Source organism: Rhinoraja longicauda, chromosome 21 (genome assembly GCF_053455715.1).
Source record: "Rhinoraja longicauda isolate Sanriku21f chromosome 21, sRhiLon1.1, whole genome shotgun sequence".
Taxonomy (NCBI): domain Eukaryota; kingdom Metazoa; phylum Chordata; class Chondrichthyes; order Rajiformes; family Arhynchobatidae; genus Rhinoraja; species Rhinoraja longicauda.
This window is the reverse complement of record NC_135973.1, coordinates 6042717-6056940: the sequence shown is the minus strand read 5'-3', so window position 1 is coordinate 6056940 and position 14224 is coordinate 6042717. Positions and strand designations below refer to the sequence as shown.

At 45.3% G+C, this 14224-nt stretch overlaps 1 protein-coding gene across 1 annotated transcript in view; it reads right to left on the bottom strand.

Annotated features, from left to right (window-relative positions):
- Positions 1-12632: 12632 nt before the first annotated feature.
- Positions 12633-14224, bottom strand: part of LOC144604211 (uncharacterized) — a 43448-nt gene continuing 41856 nt past the window's right edge. Inside the window, exon 21 of the mRNA XM_078418424.1 lies at positions 12633-13029. The gene's annotated coding sequence lies outside the window, so the exon portion shown is untranslated. The remainder of the gene's footprint in view (positions 13030-14224) is intronic.

Sequence of the window (14224 nt, the reverse complement as noted above, 5' to 3'; positions counted from 1 at the left end):
CATTGACTCACAGATTGTATGAATAGTTTGCACTGTCCTGTTAATACGTGACTAAGATTGTGGGGAGGGATATAAAGAGAACAGTTAAGGCAAGGGACCTTGTGTGAATTTTCCAGGCAGAACAATTAGCAGATCACCAGAACAATTAACTTGGTTGCCTCTGGTGGCTGCCTTGGCCAATTTTAACATCGGTGTGATTAAAAAGGCAGGGACTCAGCAGGGATGGAGCATTAAATACACTTCAGCAAGATCAGTCTCACCCTATGGGGAGCCAGGTACAATCGAGGATTCATCCTGTGTATTAGTACATTGTACAAACAAGGGTCTCTATTCCATGGAGCGCAGGAGGATGAGGGGGGATTTTATAGAGGTGTACAAAATCAAGAGAGGAATAGATCGGGTAGATGCACAGTCTTTTACCCAGAGTAGGGGAATCAAGGAACAGAGGATATAGGTTCAGGTGAAGGGGAAGAGATTTAATAGGAATCTGAGGGGTAACTTTTTCACACAGAGGGTGGTGGGTGTATGGAACAAGCTGCCAGAGGAGGTAGTTGAGGCTGGGACTATCCCATCGTTTAAGAAACAGTTGGACAGGTACATGGATAGGACAGGTTTGGAGGGATATGGACCAAGCGCAGGCAGGTGGGACTGGTGTAGCTGGGACATTGTTGGCAGTGAGTTGGCCGAAGGGCCTAATGACTCTATAATACACTGCAAATGCTGGAAAATGAAGATTAAATAAAAATATTGGAAGGATTTAAATTTCCTGCAACATTAGGTCGGCACAGTGGTGCAGCGGGTAGAGCTGCTGCCTCACAGCGCCTGGGTCTCGGGTTCAATCCTGACTACGGGCGCTGTCTGCACGGAGTTTGCACGTTCTCCCCGTGACCTGCGTGGGTTTTCTCCGGGTGCTCCGGTTTCCTCCCACACTCCAAAGACGCGCAGGTTTGTAGGTTAATTGGCTTTGGTAAAGATTGTAAATGGTCCCTGGCGTGTGTAGGGTTGTGTTAGTGTGCGGGGATCGCTGGTTGGCGCTCACTCGATGGGCCGAAGGGCCTTTCCACTGATGGCTCTTTGATTAAGCTTTCAAGAAGTTTGATTTTTAACTATTTTAATTTAGAAGTTAAATCAGAATGTAGCTATTGCAGAATTTAAGTCGGAATGTATTTATTTTTTTAGATTTTATAGATACAGTGCGGAAACTGGCCCTTCGGCCCACCGAGTCCGTGCTGACCAGCAATCACCCTGCACACTAACACTATCCTACACACACTAAGATCAAATTTACAATCTTACCGATTAACCTACAAACTTAGACAATAGACAATAGGTGCAGGAGTAGGCCATTCGGCCCTTCTAGCCAGCACTGCCATTCAATGTGATCATGGCTGATCATTCTCAATCAGTACCCTGTTCCTGCCTTCTCCCCATACCCCCTGACCCCGCTATCCTTAAGAGCTCTATCTAGCTCTCTCTTGAATGCATTCAGAGAACTGGCCTCCACGGCCTTCTGAGGCAGAGAATTCCACAGATTCACCACTCTCTGACTGAAAAAGGTTTTCCTCATCTCCGTTCAAAATGGCCTACCCCTTATTCTTAAACTTATACGTCTTTGGAGTGTGGGAGAAAACTGGAGCACCTGGAGAAAACCCAACGCAGGTCACAGGGAGAAGGTACAAACTCTGTAAGTAAGTAAGTAATTAATTTATTAGCCAAGTATATAAAAAACATACAAGGAATTGTGGTCAGCACCCGTAGTCGGGATCGAACCCGGGTCTCTGGGGCTGTGAGTCAGCCAGCGACTGTACCGCTGTGCCACCGTGCCGCCCTACATTCTAGAGTTCCACTCTCCATCTTCCCCCAGCGCCCGGTAACATCTATCCTTTCAACGTTCACACGCGTGCAATGTGAACGCAGTGGGGGACAGGTGATTAATGGACCAGACGAACCATCTTATTGCAAAGCAACGTGAGACTCCCCCCGTCCCCTGAAGCCCAGCAACTGCCTCAGATCACGCAAGCCTCCTTCTTGGCAAAGTCAAACGAGTACAATCTGTCGAGTGATCGCCCAAAGTCACCAAGCAGCTCCTCTTGGCTGCAAGCCCTGAGCTGTCTCCCTGCCTTCCTCATCACGAGAGGCAATACTCTGGTGAGCCGGCGAGCTGTGCATTATCCCTGCTCTCCGGAGCAGTAGCCTGACTCATCCTGACCCTTAAAGGCAATAACAACAACTAAGGACCATCTGCCGAACTGGCACCGACGCTCTTTGCAAAGCACTGGCACACACTACAATCTCCGATGCATTACCGCAAAATACAAACAATAGCATTAATATTCAAACCTAAATCCCCATTCTGACCCTCGCTATCTTTTATAAGGAAATGTTGGTAAATTGATAATAAATTATTTTGATGCCAAACCAAAATCGTGTTGCTGCAATGCACTTTAAACCTCAATTCAACCTGATAAATTCAGATTAAATCCGCTTCTGTGAAAAATTATTCTTTGTTGGCCGAAGGACACCCACTTCTATTTTCTATCATCAATCACTACATTTGTAATGTAGCTCTTTGAACTTGTCAGAATTATCACTTGCCGTCTTAGTGATATTCTCACCTGTGATTTAGTTTAGTTTAGTTTAGAGATGCAGCGCGGAAACAAGCCCTTCGGCCCACCGTGTCCACGCCAACCAGCGATCACCACACACTAACACTATCCTACACACACGAGGGACAATTTACATTTATACCAAGCCAACTAACCGACAACCCTGTGCATCTTTGGAGTGTGGGAGGACACCGAAGCACCCGGAGAAAACCCAGGCAGATCAAGGGGTGAACGTACATACTCCGCACAGACAGCACTCGTGGTCAGGTAGACACAAAATGCTGGAGTAACTCAGCGGGACAGGCAGCATCTCTGGAGAGAAGGAATGGGTCGGGCTAAGTCTGAAGAAGGGTCTCGACCCAAAACGTCACCCATTCCTTCTCTCCAGAGATGCTGCCTGTCCCGCTGAGTTACTCCAGCTTTTTGTGTCTGTCGAAGGGAACAAATCTCCCATCTTTCTTGGAGCTGTACAAAAGGGATGGGTTACACCTTAACAACAGGGGGACCAACATTCTGGCAGGTAGGTTTGCTAGTGCTACAAGTGTGGCTTTAAACTAAGCAGTGGGGGGGAGGGGTTGACAAACTGGGAATATGGAGATGGAGTTAAAGGGGAATCGAATACAGGAGAAATTGCGAAGGACTCTCGAATAAATGGGAAGGGAAGTTCTAGAAGGGATAAGAGAGTAAGGTCAGGGCCAATTGTGACCGGCGTGAGAGGGGAGGTGAATACCGAAATTAAAGTATTGTATTTAAATGCGCGAAGTATAAGAAATAAAGTGGATGAGCTTGAGGCTCAGTTAGACATTGGCAAGTATGATGTTGTAGGGATCACTGAGACATGGCTACAAGAGGACCAGGGCTGGGAACTGAATATTCAGGGGTACACAACGTATAGAAAAGACAGACAGGTGGGCAGAGGGGGTGGGGTTGCTCTGATGGTAAGGAATGATATTCACTCCCTTGCAAGGGGTGACATAGAATCAGAAGATGTAGAATCAGTATGGATAGAAATGAGGAATTGTAAGGGTAAAAAGACCCTAATGGGAGTTATCTACAGGCCCCGAAACAGTAGCCTCGACATAGGGTGCAAGTTGAATCAGGAGCTAAAATTGGCATGTCGCAAATGTAATGCTACGGTGGTTATGGGAGATTTCAACATGCAGGTAGACTGGGAAAATCAGGTTGGTACTGGACCCCAGGAAAGAGAGTTTGTAGAGTGCCTCCGAGATGGATTTTTAGAACAGCTTGTACTGGAGCCTACCAGGGAGAAGGCAATTCTGGATTTAGTGTTGTGTAATGAACCTGATCTGATAAGGGGACTCGAGGTAAAAGAGCCATTAGGATGCAGTGATCACAATATGATAAGTTTTACTCTGCAAATTGAGAGGGAGAAGGGAAAATCGGAAGTGTCAGTATTACAGTATAGCAAAGGGGATTACAGAGGCATGAGGCAGGAGCTGGCCAGAATTGACTAGAAGGAGGCCCTCGCAGGGAAGACGGTGGAACAGCAATGGCAGGTATTCCTGGGAATAATGCAGAAGTTGCAAGATCAATTTATCCCAAAGAGGAGGAAAGATTCTAAGGGGAGTAAGAGGCACCTGTGGCTGACAAAGGAAGTCAAGGTCAGCATAAAAATAAAAGAGAATAAGTATAACATAGCAAAGAAGAGTGGGAAGCCAGAGGATTGGGACTCTTTTAAAGAGCAACAGAAGATGACTAAGAAGGCAATACGGGGAGAAAAGATGAGGTACGAGGGTAAACTAGCCAATAATATAAAGGAGGATAGTAAAAGCTTTTTTAGGTATGTAAAGAGGAAAAAAATAGTCAAGGCAAATGTGGGTCCCTTGAAGACAGAAGCGGGGGAATTTATTATGGGGAACAAGGAAATGGCAGACGAGTTGAACCGGTACTTTGGATCTGTCTTCACTAAGGAGGATACAAACAATCTCCCAGATGTTCTAGTGGCCAGAGATCCTAGGGTGACGGAGGAACTGGAGGAGATTCACATTAGGCAGGAAATGGTGTTGGGTAGACTGATGGGACTGAAGGCTGATAAATCCCCAGGGCCTGATGGTCTGCATCCCAGGGTACTTAAGGAGGTGGCGCTAGAAATTGTGGACTCATTGGTGACCATTTTCCAATGTTCTATAGATTCAGGATCAGTTCCTGTGGATTGGAGGGTAGCTAATGTTGTCCCACTTTTTAAGAAAGGAGGGAGAGAGAAAACGGGAAATTATAGACCAGTTAGTCTGACATCAGTGGTGGGGAAGATGCTGGAGTCAATTATAATAGACGAATTTGCGGAGCATTTGGATAGTAGTAACAGGATTGTTCCGAGTCAGCATGGATTTACGAAGGGGAAATCATGCTTGACTAATCTTCTGGAATTCTTTGAGGATGTAACTAGGAAAATTGACAGGGGAGAACCGGTGGATTTGGTGTACCTTGACTTTCAGAGAGCCTTTGACAAGGTTCCACATAGGAGATTAGTGGGCAAAATTAGAGCACCTGGTATTGGAGGTAGGGTACTGACATGGATAGAAAATTGGTTGACAGACAGAAAGCAAAGAGTGAGGATAAATGGGTCCCTTTCAGAATGGTGGGCAGTGACTAGTGGGGTACCGCAAGGCTCGGTGCTGGGACCGCAGCTATTTACAATGTACATTAATGACTTGGATGAAGGGATTAAAAGTACCATTAGCAAATTTGCAGATGATACAAAGCTGGGTGGCAGTGTGAACTGTGAGGAAGATGCTATGAGGTTGCAGGGTGACGGGGAGCGGGGAGAAGAAGGAATGACTGGGGTGGGACAAGTCTTTGATTATGTTGCCTTAGTTATAACACAGCTTCTGAAACCAAAGTCTCAAGCAATCAAAATCAATACGATAACGTAACAAATAAACAGTAGTGGCTTCGGCAGTATGAGTTTTTTTGTGGATACAGGGACAACAAGTTAAGAATGGATATAGTTCAGAAATGTAAGTTAAACATTTTTTTTAAAAGTCTCTATCTCAATTGATTTAATCTGTAAATTCTGTTTCCGTATTGTTGTTGTCTGTGTTCATTGCCTGAAATGGCTCCATCATGAGTTTATTTAATTTAGAGTTTAGAGATATAGCACAGAAACAGGCCCATGGATTCCGCGTCGACCAGCGATCACCGTACACCAACTTTATCCTGCACACTCGGGAGAATTTACTATTTTTACCGAAGCCGATTTAACCTACAAACCTGCACGTCTTTGGAGTGTGGGATGAAACTGGAGCACCCGGAGAAAACCCATGCGGTCAAGGGGAGAACGTATGAACTCCGTACAGACAGCACCCGTCGTCAGAATCAAAAATGGGTCTCTGGCGTTGTAAGGCGGCAACTCTATCATTGCGCCACCGTGCTGCCCAATAGTTTGGATCAAATACATTGCAAGTCCTCACTATCAGAGAAGAGCATTTTTATAACATATTTTGTGATGTATTTTCAAATGGTTCTCATTATTGCAAAACACGCAGCGCTGGAGGAACTCAGCGGGTCAGACAGCATCTGTGGAGGGAATGGACAGGCAACATTTCGAGTTGGGACCCTTCCTCAAGATTCCAGCATCTGAAGTTCCTTGTGTCTCATTAGCCTAGGAATGTCACGTTTTCTTGAAAGTGCACATCATCAGGCTCAGGAACAGCTTCCTCCCCTCTGTTATCAGGCTTCTGAACGGCCCTTCCATAAACTCGGGGACTGTCCGATTCACCTCTACCCCATTGCGGACAATGGACCTTGTCTATGGAACTAATGAGCTACAATGCTGAGAACTAACTATATTCTGCACTCTGTGTCACCCCCTTTGTTCTACCTATTGTACTTGAGTTTGACTTGATTGGATTTATCTATAGTGTTATCTGATTTGATGGGATAGTAGGCTAAAACAAAGCTTTTCACTGTACCTTTGGCACACTTGACAATAATAAACCTAAACCTATGTGTGGAAGCTTCTAGGTTCTTTAGTCCCAGCTTTGGATAGAGGGTGCCCTCTCCTGTTGGCAGGTGATATTAATGCAATCTGTCTCTCCCTCCTAACCCCATTCTCCTGCCTTCGCCCCATAATCCCTCACATCAGTACTGAGTTACTCCATCTTTTTGTGTCTATCTTCGGTTTAAACCAGCACCCACAGTCCCTTCCTACACTGATCAAGGTGTTGTATCTACCTCCCTGACTATCTTTTAGTTTAGAGATACAGCGCGGAAACAAGCCCTTCGGCCCACCGAGTCCGCACCGACCAGCGAACCCCGCACACTAACACTATCCATCACACACTAGGGACATTTAAAACAACCATTTATATCAAGCCAATTAACCTACAAACCTGTACGTCTTTGGCGTGTGGGTGGAAACGGAAGATGTAGGAGAAAACCCACGGGGGTCACAGGGAGAAAGTACAAACTCTGTACAGACAGCACCTGTAGTTGGGATTGAACCCTGGTCTCTGGCGCTGTAAGCGCTGTAAGGCAGCAACTCTACCGTTGTGCCAACATGCCGCCCCCGATCGACCACTGTCAGGGTGATGTTCAGGATGAGAGGAAGTTTATGAACTGTTCTTGCAGGACAAAAAGCATTTCCTGTGAAACCAAGGCCAACATAGTAGCCCTCAAATGTAGAAACACGGAACGGCAAACTTAGTTCAGTTTAATTTACCTTTGTTTATTATCACGTGTACCGAGGGGCAGTGAATGGCTTCTTGTTGTATGCACCTGTCAGCAGAAAGACAATACATAATTACCCATAGTGTACAGATACATGCTAAAGGGAATAACGTTTAGTGCAAGTTAAAGTCTAGTAAAGTCCAATTAAAATTCAATGAGGGGGATGGAAGCTCAGGACCACTCTCACGTTGTTGGTAGAATGGTTCAGTTTCCTGATAACAGCTGGGAAGAAACTGTCCCTGAATCTGGAGGTGTGCGTTCTATGTTAACCCACTTTCACATCCACTCCCCGTACACTAGGGCCAATTTACCTCCTGGAAGCAGCACACAGATGTAGACGAAGGCCTGTCTGTCAGCGGGAACCACCCGAAGATTATTCACGCAGTTGGTGATACAAGCACTTGGTATATTCTCCACCCTTCACCTGTAGATCTGTATTTTATAGCCATTATTAGACTTCAGAGATATAATGCGCGGAAACTGGCCCTTCGGTTCATCAGGTCCGTGCCGACCAGCGACCATCCCCCTACACAAGCACTTGTCCAGGGACAATTTACAATTATACCAAGCCAATTAACTGACAAACCTGCACGTCTTTGGAGTGTGGGGGGAAACCCGAGCACCCGTAGCAAACCCACGCAGCCCCAGGGAGAAGGTGCAAACTCCATTATGCAGCACCCGTAACCAGGATCGAACCCAGGTCTCCGGCGCTGTACGGCAGCAACTCTACCGTTGAACCTCCATGCCACCCATTGGATACAATGAAGTATTTAATGCAGGAGCTTTAGGGCTGAGGATTAGTTAACGAGGAAAGCAAAGAGCAGCTTCATTACAGCTCAGGGAAGCTTCCAAATATGGTTATTAGGAACTTTCTGAATGTTTCAAAGGGGAGGATTTTCATAACTGTAAATTTCCCCACTGCTATAGAACACAGATCAACAAGATCAGACTCAATAGCACTACCTGTTTTTATAAAGGCTGCAAGATTAATAAAATACTCGAGATCCTTTTAATGTTCAGTTATCCATGTTAATCCAGTTTGGTGTAATTGTCTATTTTTAGCTGGCACTCTAAATAATTCATAACATCACAACATGGTTAATGAAGCTAAATTAACTAGATTTTCTGGGAAAGTGGTTTTCCAAAGTGGCAGATTGCAGAATCAAAACCGATTTGCATTGGAGAGCATCTGGACTCGACAGACCTACTCCATGTATGTTTAAGCATCTTAATGAAATTGCATGAAGCTAGGATAACAGATGTAATCTCTCTCACTGCTGCAGTGGTTCAATGGCGATTTATTTATCACCTGTGCAACTGTACAGTGAAATTATCTTTACATGTATTACACGCTTCCACGAGTGGGAGAGTCTAGGCCTAGAGGTCATAGCCTCAGAATTAAAGTACCTTGCTGTAGGAAGGAGATGAGGAGAAATTTATTTAGTCAGAGGGTGGTGAATCTGTGGAATTATTTGCCACAGAAGCGTGTGGAGGCCAAGTCAGTGGATATTTTTAAGGCAGAGATAGATTCTTGGTTAGTACGGGTGTGAGAGATTATGGGGAGAAGGCAGGAGAATGGGGTTAGGAGGGAGAGATAGATCAGCCATGATTGAATGGCGGAGTAGACTTGAATGGCCTGATTCTATTCCTAGTGTGAGAAAATAACTGCAGATGCAGGTACAAATCGAAGGTATTTATTTCACAAAGTGCTGGAGTAACTCAGCAGGTCAGGCAGCATCTCAGGAGAGAAGGAATGGGTGACGTTTCGGGTCGAGACCCTTCTTCAGACTCCTATCACATATGACCTTGTGCGGGCGCTGCCATCATTGGCACCATTATTCAGAGTCCTACGTCCGGTCAGCCCGATGTACTGGAGCAGTTCCCACAAACCAACGTCCCTCTCCTCTCCTCGCCCGGCCATCTGTGTGCACCGGGGGGCCTCGTGCAGCTGACCTTGAAGGCACTGGCGACATCACCCCGGTTCACCCTCTTACCGGCCGCTTGATTTAGATTTAGATTTAGAGATACAGCGCAGAAACAGGCCCTTCAGCCCACCAGGTCCGTGCCGCCCCGCAATCCCCACACATTAACACTATCCTACACCCATTAGGGACAATTTTTACATTTGCCCAGCCAATCAGCCTACAAACCTGTACGTCTTTGGAGTGTGGGATGAAACCGAAGATCTCGGAGAAAACCCACGCAGGTCACGGGGAGAACGTACAAACTCCGTACAGTACAGCACCCGTAGTCAGGATCGAACCTGAGTCTCCGGCGCTGCATTCGCTGTAAGGCAGCAACTCTACCGCTGCTCCATCTATATACTATAACTCTCGTTTCTTATCTTGTTTGTGACTGAACTTCAGCCAAAACGGTACAAGATAGCGCGACAATTTTAGGCCCACCTTACTCACTATCACCACTTTAATGGTAAAAATGGTAGTTTTATTGAAATTGGTGTTATATTTTTTAAGTTATTCACCTTTTAAAGTTTAAATCTATCTCCTGGGGAGGGAGGGAGGATAAGGGGGATGGAGTGGGGAGGGAAGGAGGGGCGGAGAGAGGGGAGGGGGGGGGGGGAAAGAGGAGGAGGGAGGAGGAGGGTGCTGCAGCCGACTGGGTGCTTCCTGCAGCCGACCTTGAAGGCGTTGGCGACATCACCCCGGTTCACCCTCCTACCGGCCCTTGCTCCTCACATCCCACCTCCCCAGCTCCCTCCCGGTTACGCCGACCGACTGACGAGCCGTCGTCTTTATTTGTGTGCTGCTTCCAAGACGTAAATTGGCCTCTGTGAATTGTCCCTAGTGGATGTGAAAGTGGGATAACATAGAGCTGATGTGAACGGGTGATCAATGGTTGGTTAGCGTGGACTCAGTGGGCCAAAGGGCCTGTTTCCACGCTGTATCTTTCAACCAATTCAGTCAATCAGCGATGCTGTCTGACTTGCTGAGCTACTTTGTGGACTTCTTTTGTAAATCAGCATCTCCAGTTTCTTGTTTCTGCATCACTCAAATTCCCCATTTCTATGCTGCAAATTCCTGTCATTGCTTCACCACTGAATGGTTAACTTCATACCTTTCCGCTAGTTAAAGGAACTGCCTTCTCTCACGTGGACTCAAGGCGAGCTAGGTGGTTCAACAATGCAAGAACCTGCTCACTGACCGGGCAGGATGGCAGGCATTATCAAACGACTTCAATATGAGAAGCATGATTTTTAATGGCAGTGGGTATACGAGCTGCCAGAAGAGGTAGTTGATTTAGATTTAGAGATACAGCGCAGAAACAGGCCCTTCAGCCCACCAGGTCCATGCCACCCAGCAATCCCCACACACTAACACTATCCTACACCCATTAGGGACAATTTTTGACATTTGCCCAGCCAATCAGCCTACAAACCTGTACGCCTTTGGAGTGTGGGAGGAAACCGAAGATCTCGGAGAAAACCCACGCAGGTCACGGGGAGAACGTACAAACTCCATACAGTACAGCACCCGTAGTCAGGATCGAACCTGAGTTGCCGGCGCTGCATTCGCTGTAAGGCAGCAACTCTACCGCTGCGCCATCTATATACTATAACTCTCGTTTGTTATCTTGCTTGTGACTGAACTTCAGCCAAAACGGTACACGATAGCGCGACAATTTTAGGCCCACCTTACTCACTATCGCCACTTTAATAGTAAAAATGGTAGTTTTATTGAAATTGGTGTTATATTTTTTAAGTTATTCACCTTTTAAAGTTTAAATCTATCTCCTGGGGAGGATAAGGGGGATGGAGTGGGGGGGGGGGAGGAAAGGAGGGGCGGAGAGAGGAGGGAAGGGGAGGGTGCTGCACCAATGTAGGAGAGGTTTGGGCCCAACAGGTCCTCTTGGTCTCGTAACATTTAAAAGGCATTTGGAAAGGAACGGTTTAGAAGGATATGGGGGGGGGACGGGGGACCACTTGTGTAGATGGGGCATCTTAGTTTTTTTACTTTAGTTCAGAGATACAGCGCAGAACCAGGGCCTTTAGGCCCACCGGATCCGCACTGACCAGCAGTCCCTGCACACTAACACGATCCTATTCCCACTAGGGACTATTTTGTAAAATATTTACCAATCCAATTTACCTATAAACCTGTACATCTTTGGAGTGTGGGAGGAAACCAATGATCTCGGAGAAAACCCACACGGGTCACAGGGAGAACGTACTAACTCCGTAAAGACAGCACCCGTAGTCAGGATCAAATCCGGGTCTCCGGCGCTGCATTCACTGTAAGGCAGCAACTCTACCACTGCGCCACCGTGCCGCCCTTGTATATTATTCCGATTTCTTTTTGTGCAGGGATTAAACAAACATTATTGCTCTCAGAGGGCCAAAGGCTAAAAATGTGCTAGATTCAGCAAATATATTGCACGCTTTAAATCATGTAAAAGTACAATGTTTTAAATAATGCAAATTGAGATAATATGCAATCTTCTAGCTGCTTTAAGCAAATTTGCAGTTTCAATTAAACAAACCATAATGCTCTGGAGTTTGGATTGAAGATATGGTCTTGGACGCATCGTGTGGAATGCAAATTTAATGCCGGACATCCTTTTCACCTTGGAATTGGAGGAACAAGTTTTAAAACATGAACATATTCCTGATATTGACCAGAAATTAATTCCTTCTTCACCATAAACATCAGTGATTCTGTGTTATGCTGTTTAAGCTTCTGTTCTGCCGATTTCACCTGTTAAAATCATGCTGGCCCCAACGTTATCAGGATTTGAATTTATTGGGTTAATTGATAAAATATGGAAACATCCTCCCTGGAAAAACTTTTTCCGATAAAACTCCATAAAAGACAAATTTGCAGAATTTAGAGATGCAGAGAAATGCAGATGCTGGAATCTTGAGCAAAATACCAAGTGCTGGAGGAACTCAGCGGGTTCCAGGCAGCATCTGTGGAAGAAAGGGTTGTGTGACATTTCAGATCATAAATGATAGGACTAGAATCAGGCCATTCAGCCCATCAAGCCTACTCCGCTATTCAATCATGGCTGGTTGAGTAGTCAAATTATTGACTAACCCCATTCTCCTGCCTTCTCCCCATAACCTCTGACACCCATACTAATCAAAGGGTCAGACCCTTCTTTAGACAGAAGAACGGTCTCGACTTGAAACGTCACCTGCCCATTCCTACTTCCATTGTGGAATACTACCAATGGAAAAATGACCGCCGTTTGCAATCCAAGTCGCATAGAACATTCCCTCCATCATCCTACCTACAAAACACAACGAGGACTCAAAAACAACATTGCACACAAAACAACATTATTTTTTAGAAACGGAATCGAAAATTTTATTAAGTGATTACATACAAATACAGATTTAAAAAGATGTGAATGGTACAGAAACTCTAGAAGAATATATAAGGCTTTCTTTAAAAAAAATTGGAACAACGTTCTTTGACATCAGTCAACTATTTAGGTTCTACAAGAATCGTTATTTGCAAACAGGCGTGGCTTTTGCCACAGTAATATATACATAAAAACCACAGTACAAAAGGCCAAAGTGTCGGATATTCAACTTCAACCAGAAACCAGATCAATGTCAAGTTATGTAACTGTACAATACTGCAGCATTTACAAAATTCTGATGAATTTTTCTTTAAAAGGATTGTCCTGAAGGTTAAAGATTTTGTTCACCTTTTTTAAGAACCATCATCACTGAAGACCCACGATGAAAATGTATCAAATTAAGAGGGTTAATCTGCAGGAAAGTGCCAAACAGAAAATGTAAAGTCAAATACGAACAAAATGGACTCAAACAATTGCATGATGTTCCAATTACAAATCTTTTCCAAAAACAAAATGGTTGACATAAATGACAACACTTCACAATGCTTTCAAATGTACATCAGCTTGACAATTTTTATTTAAGACACATGGAGTTTGCTAGATGGTAAAACGGAACATTAAATGGAGAGCTGAGACAGAGCGCAAAAACGTTGCCTTAACAAGGAACTGCAGATGCTGGTTGATACCAAAGATAGACACAAAACGCTGGAGTAACTCAGCGGGTCAGGCAGCATTTTTGGAGCAACTCAATAAGTGACGTTTAGTGTCGGGACCCGTCGTCAGATTGAAGCTTAGCTCTTGTAACATTGTTCTGCTGCAGAAGAGTATATCTAAGCTAGGCACAAAATGCTGGAGTAACTTAGCGGGTCAGGCAGCATCTCTGGAGAGAAGGAATGGGTGACGTTTCGAGTCGAGACTCGTCTTCAGACAGATTGCAGTGTGTGGGGGAGGGGAGGACAGGGAGATACATGTTCTCCCTGTATAGGAAAATAACTGCAGATGCAAATCGAAAGTATTTATTCACAAAATGCTGGAGTAACTCAGCGGGTCAGGCAGCATCTAGGAGAGAGGGAATGGGTGACGTTTCGGGTCGAGACCCTTCTTCAGACTGAAGAAACGTCACCCATTCCCTCTCTCCTAGATGCTGCCTGACCTGCTGAGTTACTCCAGCATTTTGTGATACCTACATCTTCTCCCTACTACAATCAGTCTGAAAAAGTGTCCCGATCTAAAACGTCGCCTGTCTATTCATTCCACATACGCTGCCAGACCCACAGAGTTACTCCAGCACTTTGCGTCTTTGCACAAGATTCCAGCATCTGCGGTTCCTTGTGCCTACACTCAATGAAATGTGTTTCTTCATGTAACCTGTGCTGTGATGGAGGAATTATGGGAGCCATTTTGTGGAACACAGGTTTCCACAAACATCAATGAGCACATAATCACATAATCTGGTTTGGTGATATTGTTTAAGGGATAAATTTTGACCAGTCACAGATGAAAACCCTCTCCATTTCCCCAAAAGACCCCACAACAGTAGCTTGATGATCACCCATGTGTGGAACGTGCCCTTGTTAATTATCTACAAGGCAACACTTTCTCAGTAC